We start from the raw sequence: 16,635 nt of genomic DNA on the forward strand, positions 1-16,635 counted from the left end.
TATGTTTGGGTGATTAAAAAAAAATAAGCAAAGTTACATCATGAAATTACAACAATTTTGTAATTTTATTAACTGGTGCATATTTTTCTAATATGGTTAGAACATCAATGTTTGGATTTGAAAGTAGAGAAGACGCATCTGTCTTCATCTGTCTATCCACTACTTACCTTCTTTTCTCCTCCTTTCCCTCCCTTCCCCGTTGTTAAGGGAAAACTACGGAGCCACATTAGCATACACCATCATTTTTGCCCAAAGGGACTCAGTTGGATCAGCACTTCATTATTCTCCGAAGCATCCACCTGGTTTCCAATTCATCTAGAATTGTTGTGATCCCTGACCAAAAATCCATCACCTTACTATTTGCTTTCTATTTGAGTTGTCCTCATTCCGTTACTTGTCTTTTCTTAGATTACGGCTTTGAAAGTTTTAATTCTTCTATTAGCTTGATCAGTGTATATTTTGTCGCTTCTTCATTTCACAGGGATTACTACATCTGCATCCTTGACTTGGCAGATGCTAAGAGATATTAGCACTGTTATTAGTCCCAGAAAACAAAAAGAACTTAAAACTTTCGAATATATTCACTTGGTCTTAGCCAAAAGGCCGAGAAGCAATTTGAATATATTCAACTTTTAAAAAATTATACTATTTTATGTAATTCATACGTATAAATGGCAAGGAGGAATTATTATTAACATGTCACAGTCAACCAAAGTTACTCATCAGTTTAGATTGATTCTCAGGCCCTCTATGCCTTTTCTCAAGCCTTCATCTGAAAACAAGAGTGAGCTTCGGGGCTGAAGAGATGATGACTCAGCTGTTGAATACACTGAGGACTCAAATTTGGTTCCCCACACTTACATCATGTGGCTGACAACCACCTCTAACTTCAGCTTCAGGGATCAAATACATCTGGATCCTGTGGGTTCTTGCAAACATATGCACATACCCCATCCCTCCTACACATACACAGAATTAAAAATAAAATAAATTGTCTTAAGGAGGGTTTTAATTACCTGCTGTGTCAATTATGGAAACAAAGTCGTCTTCACAATGCCTTCCCTTCATAGGTTGTCTTGACTGCTGTGTTTGAATTTGGGCTTACTTCTCCAAATGTAGAAATGACCACACTGCACTGTGAGCACTTTCTGGACACTGTAATTAGCATGAATGGAATTACGTGTATCATATGAAATATGGGCAGTGCTCAGCACCTCAGCACAACTTCAGGGATTCCTTAGGGAATCAATGTGCAAGTCAATTGTTTAATTGAAAACTTGGTGTGGAACCCAGTACTTAGCACATTTCTTGGAAATTTTCCTAGAACTCAGTGCACGATTTGAGAATTTTATCTTCATTTCGGAATTCCGTTTTACTTTTTCTGCCATTAAATTTATGCTTGGCCACTATCAGTCTCAAAGTTAATTAGAATTCTTAAGCTTTTTTTTTTATAGGGCTACTAATATACCAGGTGAAATAGAAGTATACAGTGTCCTAGGTTCTGACCTACTTCTGAGATATTTTGACTTTGAATTCCTAGAGATTACTGTAGCTCCAGGAATATGCTGGGTATTTAAAAGACAATGAATTAAATCCAACAATTTTACTTTGTTCTCAAACATCAAACTGCTTTTAAGGACACGTATAATTGGCAGATACATGCTTCAAAACAAGCGATATGTTTTTGTAGTTAAAAATAAGTGTTTTTAAGTGACATTAATGTCTCATAGACTATATTACTAATTATGACCAAACCAAAATGTAAGTATAGAAAATTATGCAGTAGAATATATTAGTGTTTAGTCAATATTTCAAAAAAAGTCACATCAATGCTATCTTCTTCAATAATCTGTTAACACTATATAAATAGACTATGATCTTGAACTAGATGAATAAAATGAAAACAGATTTTGTCTTATCTGTTAAAAATGAGCTCAGCTTAATACAAAAAGGCATGTATGGAGAATAGACAAAATGTTGCTTAAATAAAGTGCTTAGAGACATGACAGTCCAGATCACAGAATTATAACTCAAAGATGACAGCAAATACCTACACCAACCTGCTCTTTTTGCAAAGAAGAAAGTTGGACCAGTAAGTAAACTTTAAAAATAACAGGGTAAAAAAACTGGGTGGTAGTGGCACATGCCCCTAATCCCAGTACTCAGGAGTCAGCTGGATCTCTGTGACTTTGATGACAGTCTGGTCTATAGAGTAAGTTCCAGGACAGCCAGGCCTAAACAGGGAAAACTTGTCTCAAAAAAACCAAACCAAAACAAAATATCAAAGTTTTGTTGTTCAAGGTCATGTGGTTGGATTCCAGTTACTAAATAAGCAGCCTTTGCCTGTGGAGGAAGGGACTTCTTACGTTTAGCTAATGGGGTTTCCCATTCTTCGGTGTTTTTGAGAAAGCATTTCTTTGTGCTGGGATTAAAGATGTGCACCACCACAGGCAGCTGTGCTTTCCTATCATAGCAGGGGTCTTTAGAAGAAAATATTTATTATTTTGCCTTTAAAAAGAAAGTTTGATTCACTAGTTCATATTCCGATGGCCTTGTTTTTCTAGTATGTGTTCTGAATCGAAAAGAGCCACATTTTAGTTCTGAGATTTACTTAGGCTGTCTATAGAGAAAAAGCAATTTGAGGAAGCTCTCTGGAGGATTTACTACCTAAGCTGAGACATTTGGGGAGCAGATTCTAGTAATAATTATGCTGGAAAAACAGCCATGAACTAGAAATCTCCCCAATGAAGATGGATACTCATCCTAAACAAATGTGTACTTGTTTTGTAATTAATTTGGCAAGAATTCTGACAGTGGGTGTTGGGACAGGGCCTTGCATTTCTATACTAAATGTGTGTCTTAGGTAATGAGGAAGGCCTACAATTTGGACTTCATCCAAGCAAATAAAGCATTTAGAATGTATGTAACCAGAACTGTGCATTCACTATACCCTTGAGTTCATAAGGATTAGTCACTAGAACTTGAATCAGGTCTCAACTAGGTTGGGGAAAGTACATACTGTTTCAAGCACATCACCTCTCTAATTCCATTACTAATCTTAAAAGCCATGCAAATGTTTTTGTTTTCTTTTAAACTTAGGTCACATTCCATTGTGCGGTGATGTAAGGGTTTTAACCAAGCATGGGATACTAATGAGCAATTTGAGAGAACCAGGTCTAAAACCTCACCTTTGGTCACACACAGCCAGAACTTAGGATCTAAGAACATGGATGGAGTCATTTGATTTGTAAGGTTAATTGTTCACCTGTTTACTTTTGGCATATTTTCTAGGAGGTTAAATTAGAAAAGCCAAGCATCGGTTATGGTCCACTTGTTTGAGAGAAAAGAAAAATAAACCCGGAGTCCTCCAGTATTTTTCCTACTACATTTGAACATGCAAGTATGGTCAACATTGCTGTCCTCTGCAGACAGCCAAGGCTCGCTACGGTCAGTAGTTTCCAGGGTGGATATATGTCAGGATCAGCTAGCAGCAGTTTAAAAACTCAAATGTGCAGTCTATGCTTCTGATTACTTAAATTATCATTCCAGTGGTGTTTGATAAACACCAAAAATCATTGCAGTGTAAAGGCAAGTTTGAGAATTGCCCTCACCATGGAAGGAAGCATCTCTAAGTCTAGCTCTGGAATCATAACAGTTGATTTGAAGAGCTGGATTCCAGTCCTCCAAGATGTCTGAAGACCCCAGTATCAAGCTACAAACCTGGTTTGCTTTACCTAGCTTTAGTAACTGAAATTTTAGAGTAACCTAAACAAAGAAAAGGTAATACTTTGAAATCAAAGAGACTTAATTTTTGTAACAAGACCAGAAACATATTAACTAGACAGATGAGAACAAGTTACTTATTGCCATCAAATCTACATTCCTGTTTTCAAAAATGGATCAACGATGCCTGCTGTTGAACTGCTATTCTTGCATGCTTTGTTAATCAAAGCAAGCCTTCTCTTTCACCTGATCTGCGGTTGTAAAATTCCACTTCTGGAGAATCTTGCTCTCTGTGACTATATCCTCCTACTTGGCCTCTACTTCCTTCATGGGGATGCTTTCTCAATGGCTACACTTTCCCCCTAAGCCCAATCCAAGGTTTACAATGTACTACCTGCTGACATTGTTTTTCTTAAATTTACAATTGGGTGCTTATTTATTTTAGTTTGCCTGTTTCTGGGCTTAGGTTCTTTGGTAAATAGCATGCTCTAGAACTTCTAATACTCCTTCATACTGTAGAATGTAATCACACACATTGCATGAATTTTCATGGCTGCCCTTTTTCTTGTATCTCTAATTGGACTATCACCGAATTCTCTTTCATACCGAAGTACCGTGTTGGGTTTTTCATTCAACTGAATTTATTATGACTTACATTCAAGTCCTTCAATCTACACAGAAAATTTTCAGTACAAAAAGGTTGTGAGAATAAGGATAGACAAATCTAGGCCTTGACTATCCCTGTATCATTTCTTGACTCATCAAAATGTAACACTTTTATGTAGGTAAAGTTATGTACACTTGAAATCCCAGTACTTAGGAGGCAAAGGTAAAGTGGATGGCTTCAAGTTTGAGCCAGCCTGATCTACATAGTTTATTTCAGGCCCGGAAGTGCTAAAAGCAAGACATTGCTACAAAAACAAAACAAAATCAAACAAATAAACAAAACAAAAGCAAACAAAAAACAAAAACCCAAAAAGTATATAAAACATATATTTATATATATGTTATTATATATATATATGAGTAAATATATTATATTTACTCATGCCATAGCTTAAGATTATCATTAAAGAAAAATGATTTTAATGTAATTTTAAGGTAGAAACAGGAAACAGAAATAGCAATTAGCTATATTAACATATAGTCGATGCTCATGTAGGCCCTAGGTGCTCATTTTTATGAATTTTGGTAAATATGGTAAGCCCTATGCTAGCTTTATTGTTGTGTAGCTGGGGAAAAGTCCATGAGTTTCTTTGGGAATTATTTAGAATGATTTGTGGAGAGGGTATTCTCCTACTTTTAGAACTAACAGAGCTGGCTCTGTTTGTCAATACCTATAAATACACAAAAGGTATAAACAGCCAATCTAGGCAAAAGAGTTGACTGGCCATTGCCATGTCCTACATCATACGAGCAATCAGGCTCGTTCATGCAGTCTATTTTTTGAGTGTGCTGTGTTTCAACCCTGAGTCCCTCTGTGACTGTCTAAGGACTTAGTATGACTGAAAGCTCCTTAATCTTGCATTTGTTGGGGTGGGGATAGGAAGAGGCAATTGAATACAAGGGAAAAGTGGAAGAGGAAGAGGAAGGGCACAGGGGAGGGGAGGAACAGAGATGAAGGGGTCAGGAAGGTATTGTTTGGCATCTTGAAGGTTTCATAAGTAATATATTGCACTCACAACCAGTCAGCCTTAAAGCCTTCCAGTTTCCTGAAGACTGGCTTCATAAAATTTAAAAAGAAGATAACAAAACTAGATTTAATAAACCTATATCCACTAGTAAGCCTCTTATCTGCACGTGCTGGTTTCTTAGGGTGCCCTCTGCTGGGCCTCAACTAATTCTTCTGACATGGGGCAAGAAGCTATGAAATTCACATGCTAAACTCATATAGAATGCAAAGGCCATTTATATTCCAAACTATTAGAATCCTAGCATATGCTTTTCAGGCTAATAAGCCAGATAAACTAATTGTTATATATGAGTTTTGTTATGTAAGTGGGAAAAAGCCAAATTCTCCCACCAAATTGTCTATATATGTTCCCAGGGTGGCTTTATGGAAATAATACCTCTACTTAGTATCTAACTCAGTGCTGACTAGTGATGAAATGTAGGCCAGGAAAAGAGGGGGATGCTCAGGAAAATAAAAAAGGAAAGTATTTCCCAATAGGCAGGAGCATGGGGCTTCCTTCAAAGCACACTGTGTGGGCAGCTGTCTCTGTGACTGGCCCTGATCTGGGCACTTTCACCTGGTCCAGGCAGAAAAGAATGAGCATCAGTGTTTACTTTCGAGTGTTTAGGAGGAATGCCTTGAGCTCTTTGGATGGCATCATCTGGAATCTCAATAACCAGTAAGTACATGGCATTGTCTTGTGGATTCCTTTATCCATAAAAATATGCAAGTGGCATTCGAATAAACATTGGCACAACCATGGCGGCCTTGTGTACTTTCTCAGTTCCGGAACCTAGTTGGGTAATCTCTGTCTGTCAGTACATTTCCCAAGGACTGGTCAGAGCCAGTCGTCATAAGAGGAACTTATTATGAAATCAGGACCTTTACTTTGTTGGAGATCTTCTAAAAGAAACACTTAATTTAAAAATAAAATTGTTTTCTTTTGGACCCCACCTAGCTTCTTGGAAATCTGAGATCTTTAGGATTCCTTGAATTTAGAATTAGTCCGAGAAGGTGAAATACTATGCCCAATCTGCGTTCTCAAACATGCTTTCTTATTGTTTAAATCCGTATCTGGGTGTTTGTATTGTTGAATATGTCTCTTTACTTTCAAGATCAACTGAACTGTTAACATATTATGAAGCTGAACTGTTCATGGTGGCATATGCCTTTTCATCTCGCCACTGGGAAGGCAGAGGCAGAATGATCTGTGTGAGTTCAAGGCTAGCTTGGTCTATGTACCAAGTTCTAAGACAGCCAGGGCTGTCATAAAACAAAACATATCAGGTTAATAATGTGCTTAAGATTAGGAACTCGGAGGTCTTAAAACAAATTTTTGTAAAATTAGGAGATTTCCGAAATCCCTGACCCTCACTTTTCTCTCCTTCAAATTTTCTGTGCAAGTTGTACCTTTTTGTTTAACACATACATCTTTGACTTAAGGCAAAAATAACTGCTCTCATTGCCTTTTGGTTATTAAAACTTCCATATCCACATTAGAAGCTTGAGACTGCTTTGGCGAGAGCCATCATCTTTATGTCGTGGCTCCTGATTTGTGTCTGTCCATGGATATATGGATCTGATTTGGGAAGTAGGGTCTCAGAGGAAGAGAGAAGGAAAGGACCTACTCAGAGAGGAACACGAGCTGATAGCGGATTGGTAAATTAGGAGATCCAGCCAGCTTTTGTCCTGGAGGACTTTCACAGGAGGGCAGCAGTGGGATAAGAAGACTTCTTGCAGTTGCATGGAGAAGGGATGTTGAGAAGGGAGGCTGGGAAGGGATGCTGAGAGAGTGAGGATAAATAGAACCCAGATGCAGACTCCTAAGTGGGTATGGAAGAGCAGGAGATGTGGTGGCGCTCACAGGTCTCGACAGTCCTTTAGAGTACTGAAGCAGTTGTCAGTGCATGAAGTGCTAGTACAACATACAACTTAAAAGGGTCAACCTACATACTTTTAGCATAGTAGCAAAATTGCTTCTCTTCCTTTCTAAAAATTTAAAGTGAATGTTTTTTTTTTAATCTGGAGAATACTATGTAGTTTTATAATTGATCAATATATCTGTTGTTTCAAATACATTTATTTCAGGAGTCAAGTTTTTTTACAAAGAAAGAAAAGGTCAAATTTTTGAGAGATTATTTGAAATTCACAGTTAAGTTTCAATAAAAAGACTTCTTTTAAGCATTGCGTTTTTCTAGCCAGTCTTCACTATGAAATAAACAAATGAAACATCTGGATAGAGCTATATCAGGCTCGGGTGTCTGCATGTTTTCCACAACCACACTGATAGAAGTAGTCTGAATAGAACTGTGAGAGACAGGGCTATGAGAAATTGAAAAGTAGGTCATAAAGAGCTGGAGACAGAGCACACTGAGCCATACCTGAAGTAGAGATTGCAGGGCATCACAATGAATTGCTTATGTCCCTAAGCTACCAGGTCCCATTGACCAATGACAATAGTGTCCTCTCACATGGATGGAACTACTCAATTACAAAAAACAGAACCATTAGTTCAATACCTAGTATTAATAGACTACTTCAGAATTTGAATTGATTGTTGGAAATGAGGATAAAGAGATCTCCAAAACTAAAGCCAGCCAAGCTGTCCTATGAAGAGACAAACACAAAATTGTAAAATAGGACAGGTAACATATGTTTTGTGTAAGACGTATTTTATTTTATTTTTTTTTCATTTTTATTAAATTGGATATTTCTTATTTACATTTCAAATGTTATTCCCTTTCCCAGTTTCCTGTCCATCAGCCTCCTAACCCTTCCCCCTCCCCTTCTATAAGGGTGTTCCTCTCCCCATCCACCACCCCTTACTGCCCCTTAACAATCCCCTACACTGGGGGTCCAACCTTGGCAGGATCAAGGGCTTCCCCTTGGTGCCCCAATAAGGCTATTCACTGCTACATACGCAGTTAGAGCCCAGGGTCAATAAGATGTATTTTAATCATTCCAATAAAATCCTTCCTACTCAAGCTAGTGGTATACCTTGATGGGAGGTGCTGTGGGTTGCCCTGGTGCTGTTTGTATTCTGATGTTAATTCTACTTCTTCAAGAGGGGCTGCCCAGAGTAGATCACTACTCAGGTGATTTCGTGTGAATCTTTCCCCTATTTTAACTGGTTGAATAAAGGCTAGAGCCCGTTATTGGGCAGTGGAAGGGAAAGATGGGGCTGGAGGTTTTAGAGGTAGGAGAAGAGAGAAAGGAAGAAGAGGAAGATGGAGGAAAAGGAGGAAATGAAGATGAAACAGAACCACATGGCCCAGAGAAGCCACAAGTAGCAAGGGATAGTAGTGTAGTGGTAAATCTTCTCCATCTAGGTGTACAGTTTATAAATATTGTAACTAAGTTGAGTGTTTTTGCGTGGACATATTGGGGTTGAAAATTTTACCACAATAAATTGGAGCCCAATGTATCAAGAGTCCATCAGAAGCAAAGACACAAAGCGGGAGGTCGCCTTCTATTTATTGCTTCTTCCCCGCTCTTCCCATTTACTTCCTTTCTGTCTCATCATCTTTCCCCCATTCTCTCTCCTTCCTGGGCTTTCTCAGTCCAGGATTGATGGAAAAATTAGGAGATTTCCAAATCTCTGGCCCTTTCTATACTGTCTTTTCTATTTTCAACTTTTTCCTCTTGTCTCCAGGGAGAACACTTTCCACTTCCTGTACCTAAGTCCATCTTTGTCACTGATAAAGTTGGGTAGTAAGGACGGAGAAGAGAAGACATTCCAGCAATGACTGGGTGTGAAATGCAGAATTTTAAGAACAACTCTGGGCTGACACTACAGCATTTATGTGTAACAAATGACAATATCTATTATTCCCTTTTAATTAACCCTGAGGTAATGGTTTTTCTCAGTGAAACACCCGTCTGGTCTTATCAGCTCCATATGTTCAATGCTTACCACTGAACTATGAGGTAAAGAATTGCAAATGAGGAATGAGAGTTCAGACTTGTAAATAACTTGAAAAATACACACGTCAGACAGGCATAAGAATTATGGATTCCTAAAATTTCTACTTGAGAGAGAAAGGAGTTATAAAATCTTCCAGTGTGGGCATAAGAGATTTTTAGGAACACTTGGACTCAGTCTGTGCAAACTTAACCTGATCAAGATAGATTATGTATTTGTCTTCAAAAGTCCTTTGGTGGGTTTTCCACAAAAATTGAGAGAAATACAGCATCATGGGAACTCTTAGAAGAAAACTTGAATTCTTGGTAGGCTCTGTTGTTTAGTCAGTTTAAAACTTCTAATTCTTTGTAATCTGAAAATTTTGCATATCTTAATAGGGCTCATTGTTGCTTGCCATGTAAATAATCTTAAATGATAATCACTTCCATACGCTGGCAGCTCTCATGCATCCCTTTTCTGATCATCATAGACTGTTTTAACCAACAGCCTATGTGATGCAGGAACCAGAACAAATCTCTAAGTTTTGGTGTTTTTTCTCCCACCTCTTCCCATGTCTCCCATCTTGACTCCAGGTCTACAGTGACAACTGTCTTACTATATTCTTCTATGAGTTTCCACTGCCCAGAAGAACACAGATTGTCTTTCTTTTAAATTCTTTCTTCAAGCAAAACAACATTCGAATGGGTGAAAGCAGATTACCCCTTGAGGGCAGGGTGGTCAAGCCAGGATCTTTCTTCATCTTCCAGTTGGCCTACTACTTCATCTGACCATTCCACAACCTCTTCATCCATGTCCACTCCCAGGACTCCCAGGGCTTTGCCGAGCACACCAGAAATTCCTAAATTGAATCACCTCTACTCCTACTTGGAGCTCATTAATTCGTTCATTCTAGCAGGCTTTTAATAGAAGTTCAATGGAAGAAGAAAAAAATAGCTCATTTGCTTCAGTTAGTGTTTATGAAGGCTCTTTGATTACTGTGCCATTTATGATTAAAGAGGGGGAGGAATTTTTAAAATTCTCTTTTCTTTTTCTTTTGTTGAACTTTTTTATTTACATTTTAAATGTTATCCCCTTTCTTGGTTTTCCCTCCAGAAAATACACAGGTCCCATCCCCACCCCACCTCCATTTCTATGAGGGTGCTCCCTCACCAACCTACCCCTTCCCACCTCCCCACACTGACATTCCCCTACACTGGGGCATCCAGCTTTGACAGGACCAAGGGTCTCTTCTCCCATTAATGCCCTACAAGGCCATCCTCTGCTACATATGCTGATGGAGCCATAAGTCCATCCCTGTGTTCTCTTGGGATGGTGGTTTAGTCCCTGGGAGCTCTGGGGGGGGGGTCTGGTTGGTTGATACTGTTGTTCTTTTTATGGGGTTACAAAACCCTTCAGCTACTTAAGTCCTTTCTCTAACCCTGAAGAGGAGGATTTTTAGTGAAATTGTCACTTTTTAATTGCTAGAAATAATTTTGTATATGTTTGTTGCAAAGACAAGACCTTCACATTATACATATCTGCATTCAGAGATGGAAAAAAGAATATACACACAAGTAACATTATATAGACTGAGCCGGTTACGTTTAGGTATATATATATATATATATATATATATATATATATATATATATATATATATGTATATATATATATATATATATGTGTGTGTGTGTGTGTGTATGTATGTGTGTGTGTTGATGTAGATGAAGATGTAGATGTATACACACATACACACACACACACACACAGAGGCATGTAACAACAATTCATGGAAAGGCAAGTAATCTGAAAGAGTACAAGGAGAGATATGTGGGAGGGTTTGGATGGAGGGAGGAAGTTGAAGAGAGAAATGTACTTATATTGTAATTGCAAAAATTAAAGAACTAATTTAAGGAAAGGAATGCACAAATAGAGTGATCTTCTAATTAAATTGAAGTACTCTAACCTGACTAGCAACAATGTTTTCTTCTTTAGCCTGGTGGAGGTAGTGTACCCTTTAATACCAACATTTGAAAAGGAGAGGCAGGCAGATCTCTGAATTTGAGGCTAGCCTGGTCTATAGAGTGAATTTTAGGACACCCAGGGCTACACATAAATCCCTGTCTTGCAAAAACAACCAACCAACCAACCACAATATCACAATGTTTTTCTCCTAAGAACTCAGCATCAGTTACGAAAGAAAATTCTTAGTTTGCTGCTGTGTTGAAGACAAACATATTTGATATGGCAGCTGCCATCCTTCCCAGCATTCCTCTACAGACACTAAGGGTCTTCAGAGTCAGCATTTTGCTCTTCAACAATCAAGAGTGTACTTAAGATGTGGGACTCTGTTTAAGCTTTTACCTCAAGGTAAGTTTGAATGGAGAGGTATACCTCGACCTCCCTATGTTCTACTGTTGCAGATAGATAGTCCCCATAGACTCATGTTTAAGTTGGAACCTCAGTTAAGGTGAGATCACACTGCACTGTAGTGGGTTCTGATCTGATGTAGCTGGTGTGCTTATAAAATGGTAAAATTTAGGCACAGACAAGCTCACACGAGAATGCTCACACGAGAAGATGACATAGCAGATCCCACGCAAGGCCACTGTTCCCAGAAATCCTAAGACACTAAGAGGAGGTGTGCAGAAGCCTAGTGTCACACCCACAGCCATGTCATATAAAGCCTCTCTGTACTGGCCGGTTTTGTGTGTCACCTTGACACGAGCTAGTCATCACAGAGAAAAGAACCTCAGTTGAGAAAATGACTCCACAGAATCCAGCTAAGGGGCCTTTTCTCAATTAGTGATTAATGTTAGAGGACCCAGCCCATGGTAGGAAGCCAGGGGAAGCAAGCCAGTAAGCAGCATACTTCCATAGCTTCTGCATAAGCTCCTCCCTCCAGGTTCCAGCCCTGTGTGAGTTCCTATCCTGACCTCTTCCAGGGATGGATTGTGATCTGGAAGTGTAAGCCCCTTTTTTCCCAACTTGCTTTTTGGTCATGGTGTTTCCTCACAGCAGTTAAGCCCTAAGACAGCTTCCTTTCTCCTTTTCATAATGAACACATGTAGAACTGGCCCAGCCACAAGGTGGAATGTGGGAACCTGACTCATGCATGGCGGGGAGCCACCTAACAATTAGGAACACCCGCTTTGGGCTTCTTGTAAGAAACTAAAAGAACTGTTGTTTTCAGCTACATGGATGTAAGAGTTTATCTGCTGCACTGTATTTTAATTTCTTGTGTCTGTGTGTAAGTCTGAATGTGAAGGTCAGAGGTCAGGAGTCACTTGTCTCCTCAGGATGTCAGGCTTGATGACCAGCTCCATACCCAGGGATCCATGTCATCAATCTTGAAGTAGATCTTAAAACCCACTTTATAATGTGTTGGTGTGAGGGTGGTAAACATACTTTGATTCAAGTTTGGAGGATGGCTTAGAGCATCAGGTACAGAATGGGTGGCATGTAAGCAGAAGTCTGGCTAGATGTAAGAAAAGCTGAGAGGGAAGGAATGGCCCACATGGAGAAAATTGTGTGCACTTAGGGTCCCAAGCGAAAGTACTGATGCTGTTTTGGGAGGCGGTGGAAGTTTTTGTGGGTGGAGCTTCGTTGGAGGAAGTGGAAGACTGGAGCATACCATGGTAGGTGGGTGGAGGTGTCTTGTGGGTTTCAGCCTCGACTGTTCTGACAGGAGCTCTCAATGCTTCCAAGGAGAACTGGTACTGCTTATCTCCTTGACTTCTGCTGCCTCAGTGAAGGGCTTCCCACCATGCTTTCTCTGCAAGATTGGCTCTATTTTCTGAGCAACAAATGCATTCTTTCTTCTCTACTTTGCTTCTGACAGAGTGTCTGCCTTAGGGATGAGAAAAAGTAATCTTATTCAAATTAACTGTTCTGGAATCTTCAGAGCCCAGAGCCACTAGCATGAAACTTACAAATAGACTAGATTCCTAGGCTCCTGTTAAACTGGTTAATTAACAAACCTCCTCAATGTTTGGAATACAATTTCAAACTTTGAAATTAAATGAGCTTACTGTGGGGGAGTTAATGTGATGTGAGCTTCTAGGGGTAGAAGAGCACAGTAATGAAATCTGCCTCTTTAGTTGTACACAAATATATTTATTAGAGATATAAATAATCATGTTTTATATGTATATTTTGTGAATTAATGGTAAAGAAAAGCCATGTCTCACTAAAAACTGTTTTTAGACTGACTGTGGATACATGTTTCTCCAATATCACTTTTCAAATAATTTTTTTTTTTGGTTCTTTTTTTCGGAGCTGGGGACCGAACCCAGGGCCTTGCGCTTCCTAGGCAAGCGCTCTACCACTGAGCTAAATCCCCAACCCCTCAAATAATTTTCTAGTAAAATTTTTGTTTGTGTTACATTTTGAAGAAGCCAAAATATTTTATCCTTTCAAATTTAAAAATTTCTGTCATTTTAGTCAATATTACAATATTACATTTAGTCAAATAACAATTCTGTTATTTTAGTCAATAAAAACTCTTATTTCATCCTCACTTTTCTGTGTTTGGACCAGACTACTTGCCATCTACCTGCTGTCTTGGAGTGGACGTTCAGCGGTTGCGTGTGGCTCTGACTTCCAAGAGGAGACAAGGGACTCAGAATTCAAGGTCCAGGTTTGAGACTCAGGTTATGGTGAATGGATCCTAGGTTTTCTAGTTGCATTACAGTAATAATAAGTAATAAACTTATCTCTCGACTAGACTAAGGAAAGATAGTATCTGCAAAAGACTTACATGAATAAACTATGTTAGATTTCTAAATAAAAATCAATAGGTAATAGCATTAAATTGACATAAACCAATTTAATTTATGTGAGTAAGCTTACAATATATTTAAAATATAATTTGACGATATATTTTGCCAGCTAAACAATACAAGTTAGCTTGCAAAGCTGAGTTAGTTCAAGAAAGTTTGTTGCGGGTTTCTCCAAGGGTATTGGGACTGTGAGGCTCAGGGGAAAACACTTCATTCGATCCACTTTCATCCTTCATAGAGAGGTACTGACTTCAAGAAGAATGTATAAAAAGATCGGCAAGAGCATCCAAACAAATTAATCAGCTTTTCATGTCAGCCTTTTGTATTGGATGTGCATGTTTCTTATGTAAATGATAATGTAACTTGGAACAATTGAGTCCCTTGCTTTATTTTCATGGAGACCAAGAGAGCAGACTCAGTCACACCTGCGGCCTTAAGAGCTCACATGAACTTTGACCTGTAAGCAATGTGTAAGTGCGTAACTCATCTCTTCATTACCTACCTCTTATCTATTTATTCTTTCACTGTCTGTAGCTCTGCTTTCTCAGAGAGCAAGGTACATCTGTACGGGGCTGTTTGCCATTTGTAAGAGAGCCTTAATACACATCTGTTGAGAAATCTTGTTTACTTTGTCAGAAAAGTTCAGGATTACCAGTCAAATAGCGATTCAGGTTGTTATCACAATACACATACAATAGCTCGTAGAGCTTCTCCGGAGGCTTATATGTAATCAATTGTAAAACTAAACTAAAATAATATTTTGCTCCTGGTTCTACAACTTTAGGGAATTTACTTTATTTTTGTGTAAATATGTGTAATACCCAAATGCTTGCTTTTCTTTTCCAGGGAAATGTTGGATTTTTACTGGAGTCCAGAGGACTGCTTTTCACCGCTACCAAGGGACCCTGAATATTGCACCACACTCATCTTTCTGAACTGGCCACTGGCTGTCTTTCAACTGCCTGTCTCGGGCACTGTGTGTACTGCTTTGGACTACTAGCCATACGCTGCCATTTGGGGCTCAAACTGAGGAAATGTTTGCATAGCATCATCGTCAAGAAGTTGTGTATATTCTGCTAGGAAGTAAAGATGCTGACCTTAAGCATTGAGAGATGGAAGCCATTCTGAGACAATGCAGGGAGACTAAGTGCTTGTGGGTTATTTTTGTTTATAAAGAGTTTGCAACCAGCCCACGTTGATCCACAGAGAAGTAGCTCCTAAAAGTCACTTAGCTATGTATTGGCTTTATCTGGGAGCTATGGCTACCATTTCGGACTCTAATATAAATAGACAATAAATATTTTTCCTGAATTCCTTTTCATTTTGCGCGCGCGCTCTCTGTCTCTCTGTCTCTCTGTCTCTCTGTCTCTCTGTCTCTCTGTCTCTCTCTCTCTCTCTCTCTCTCTGTGTGTGTGTGTGTGTGTGTGTGTGTGTGTGTGTGTGTGTGTGTGTGTTAGGATATGCAGACTTGAGTTCTGTTTCTCATTGAGGCTGGAGATGGGTCTCCCTGGAGCCAGAGTTACAGGAGCTTGTGACCTGTCCAGTGTGGGTACTGGGAATGGAACCCAAGTTCTCTGAAAGGGTGGGTAGCACTCTTAACTGATGGTGTTAAGGCTTTGTCTTTTACTGTTTAATGTAATGCTAAGTGCTGGCCTCCAAGATTTGGAGTCTGCAGTAGCCTGAGGGACCCTGCCACCAGTTGATTCTGACTGGTAGATAAAGATACCAGCAGTCAATAGTTGGGGAGAGAGACATAGGCCGGGTTTAGGTTTCCTAGGCTAGAGACCATGAGGCAGGAGCAGGGAAAAGAAAGGATCTGCCACTGAAGAGTTAAAAAATATGTAGGGCCAGAGAGATGGCTCAGTGGTTAAGAGCACCAAAGGTCCTGAGTTCAAATCCCAGCAACCACACGGTGGCTCACAACCATCTGTAGTGACACTGATGCCCTCTTCTGGTGTGTCTGAAAACAACTATATTTTATATAATAAATAAATAAAATATTTAAAAAAATATGTGGAAGAGAACAAAAAGAGCTGCCATGTGTTAGGGCCCAAGAAAAGGTGGCCCAGAGGGCTACCTGGTTGGGGCTAAAAGCAGCCCAGAAGAAGCATCATAAGTAATAACTTGGGATATATATATATATGAATGAAGGTAGATTCTAACAGCAGGGAAGGTAAGTAATTGCTCAGCTATTGTGAAGCTTAAGGCATATTAAGATACAAAGGTTGAGTGTATCTTTCATCCAGGAAACATAAATGGTCAAAGGTGGGAAGGAACCACATGCTGGGATTTTATTATTGTTTTTACTACAGATGAACTATCTCCTCTGTCCCTTTTCTTTCTGTGAGTGACGTTTTTCATTTAGCATGTCTTTGTTTCACTGGTGTTGCATACACTAGCCTATTTCCTCAACTTTAAAGCTGGCAATACGCCATTCTGTGTACACACAAGTCCTTTATGCAGATAGTGGATCACTTATACTCTGGCTACTATGACTGTTGCACAAAGTTTGCATCTTCCCACATTCACAGGTTCATATATTTCTTCTACATTTTTAT

General features: G+C 39.2%; 1 long non-coding RNA gene across 1 annotated transcript in view; it reads left to right on the forward strand.

Annotated features, from left to right (window-relative positions):
• LOC120100653 (uncharacterized) overlaps window positions 1-15,388 on the forward strand; it is a 35,956-nt gene extending 20,568 nt beyond the window's left edge. Inside the window, exons 3-4 of the long non-coding RNA XR_015677505.1 lie at window positions 13,836-14,547; window positions 14,924-15,388. This is a non-coding gene — a long non-coding RNA (uncharacterized LOC120100653). The remainder of the gene's footprint in view (window positions 1-13,835; window positions 14,548-14,923) is intronic.
• The last annotated feature ends 1,247 nt before the right edge of the window (window positions 15,389-16,635 follow it).

Source organism: Rattus norvegicus, chromosome 2 (genome assembly GCF_021556685.1).
Source record: "Rattus norvegicus strain SHRSP/BbbUtx chromosome 2, alternate assembly SHRSP_T2T, whole genome shotgun sequence".
NCBI lineage: Eukaryota > Metazoa > Chordata > Mammalia > Rodentia > Muridae > Rattus > Rattus norvegicus.